We start from the raw sequence: 3,084 nt of genomic DNA on the forward strand, positions 1-3,084 counted from the left end.
CCACCAACACCCACACATGTCCTACACAGGGGTGCACCCAACATCACAATACTGCCTCCTCTCACAGCACACAAACAATGGCAGGAATGAAAGACACAGGTCTGCCACAAGCATGGAATGAGAGCGCCGCCTGTCATGAGCCAAAGGTGCATCCTGACGTGGCAAATCAGATGATGCCGCAGGCATCCACTTACTATAATCACAATCAACAAACCGGCCGCCCCGCCCCGCCCCCCATTAAACCTTTCCTTACAACAATGTGTACCTTAACCTAACCTATATCGTACCGTAACCTAACCTATATCGTACCGTAACCTAACCTATGTCGTACCGTAACCTAACCTATGTCGTACCGTAACCTAACCTATGTCGTACCGTAACCTAACCTATGTCGTACCGTAACCTAACCTATGTCGTACCGTAACCTAACCTATGTCGTACCGTAACCTAACCTATGTCGTACCGTAACCTAACCTATGTCGTACCGTAACCTAACCTATGTCGTACCGTAACCTAACCTATGTCGTACCGTAACCTAACCTATGTCGTACCGTAACCTAACCTATGTCGTACCGTAACCTAACCTATGTCGTACCGTAACCTAACCTATGTCGTACCGTAACCTAACCTATGTCGTACCTTAACCTAACCTATGTCGTACCTTAACCTACCCTATGTCGTACCTTAACCTAACCTATGTCGTACCTTAACCTAACCTATGTCGTACCTTAACCTAACCTATGTCGTACCTTAACCTAACCTATGTCGTACCTTAACCTAACCTATGTCGTACCTTAACCTAACCTATGTCGTACCTTAACCTAACCTATGTCGTACCTTAACCTAACCTATGTCGTACCTTAACCTAACCTATGTCGTACCTTAACCTAACCTATGTCGTACCTTAACCTAACCTATGTCGTACCTTAACCTAACCTATGTCGTACCTTAACCTAACCTATGTCGTACCTTAACCTAACCTATGTCGTACCTTAACCTAACCTATGTCGTACCTTAACCTAACCTATGTCGTACCTTAACCTAACCTATGTCGTACCTTAACCTAACCTATGTCGTACCTTAACCTAACCTATGTCGTACCTTAACCTAACCTATGTCGTACCTTAACCTAACCTATGTCGTACCTTAACCTAACCTATGTCGTACCTTAACCTAACCTATGTCGTACCTTAACCTAACCTATGTCGTACCTTAACCTAACCTATGTCGTACCTTAACCTAACCTATGTCGTACCTTAACCTAACCTATGTCGTACCTTAACCTAACCTATGTCGTACCTTAACCTAACCTATGTCGTACCTTAACCTAACCTATGTCGTACCTTAACCTAACCTATGTCGTACCTTAACCTAACCTATGTCGTACCTTAACCTAACCTATGTCGTACCTTAACCTAACCTATGTCGTACCTTAACCTAACCTATGTCGTACCTTAACCTAACCTATGTCGTACCTTAACCTAACCTATGTCGTACCTTAACCTAACCTATGTCGTACCTTAACCTAACCTATGTCGTACCTTAACCTAACCTGTATTGCGCCTTAACCTAACCTGTATTGCGCCTTAACGTAACCTGTATTGCGCCTTAACGTAACCTGTATTGCGCCTTAACGTAACCTGTATTGCGCCTTAACGTAACCTGTATTGCGCCTTAACGTAACCTGTATTGCGCCTTAACGTAACCTGTATTGCGCCTTAACGTAACCTGTATTGCGCCTTAACGTAACCTGTATTGCGCCTTAACGTAACCTGTATTGCGCCTTAACGTAACCTGTATTGCGCCTTAACGTAACCTGTATTGCGCCTTAACGTAACCTGTATTGCGCCTTAACGTAACCTGTATTGCGCCTTAACGTAACCTGTATTGCGCCTTAACGTAACCTGTATTGCGCCTTAACGTAACCTGTATTGCGCCTTAACGTAACCTGTATTGCGCCTTAACGTAACCTGTATTGCGCCTTAACGTAACCTGTATTGCGCCTTAACGTAACCTGTATTGCGCCTTAACGTAACCTGTATTGCGCCTTAACGTAACCTGTATTGCGCCTTAACGTAACCTGTATTGCGCCTTAACGTAACCTGTATTGCGCCTTAACGTAACCTGTATTGCGCCTTAACGTAACCTGTATTGCGCCTTAACGTAACCTGTATTGCGCCTTAACGTAACCTGCATTGCGCCTTAACGTAACCTGCATTGCGCCTTAACGTAACCTGTATTGCGCCTTAACGTAACCTGCATTGCGCCTTAACGTAACCTGCATTGCGCCTTAACGTAACCTGTATTGCGCCTTAACGTAACCTGTATTGCGCCTTAACGTAACCTGTATTGCGCCTTAACGTAACCTGTATTGCGCCTTAACGTAACCTGTATTGCGCCTTAACGTAACCTGTATTGCGCCTTAACGTAACCTGTATTGCGCCTTAACGTAACCTGTATTGCGCCTTAACGTAACCGATATTGCGCCTTAACGTAACCTATATTGCGCCGTAACGTAACCTATATTGCGCCGTAACGTAACCCACATTGCCCCTTAACGTAACCTATATTGCGCCGTAACGTAACCTATATTGCGCCGTAACGTAACCCACATTGCCCCTTAACGTAACCCACATTGCCCCTTAACGTAACCCACATTGCCCCTTAACGTAACCCAACACACGTTGGGCCTTAACCCAACACACGTTGGGCCTTAACCCAACACACGTTGGGCCGTAACCCAACACACGTTGGGCCTTAACCCAACACACGTTGGGCCTTAACCCAACACACGTTGGGCCTTAACCCAACACACGTTGGGCCTTAACCTGCTCTGTAATTGTCATACGACGCGTTAAATTAGTGTAGTGTTGCCTAACTGCAACCCCCGCAATATAGTTTGCTACTCGCACTGCCCGGTCCCCAGTGTATCGCTTCATGTTAAACACCTTGCAGCTATACACTGTAATGTGGATGGCAGCAGGACGTACATGCTCAATGCCCTTTGCAGTTGTTCATTGGCATTTGCAGTTGTTCATTGGCATTCGCATGGCGAAGCACTTAGCCTACGCTGTGGTACGGCCT

This window comes from Schistocerca americana, unplaced genomic scaffold (genome assembly GCF_021461395.2).
Source record: "Schistocerca americana isolate TAMUIC-IGC-003095 unplaced genomic scaffold, iqSchAmer2.1 HiC_scaffold_964, whole genome shotgun sequence".
Classification (NCBI taxonomy): domain Eukaryota; kingdom Metazoa; phylum Arthropoda; class Insecta; order Orthoptera; family Acrididae; genus Schistocerca; species Schistocerca americana.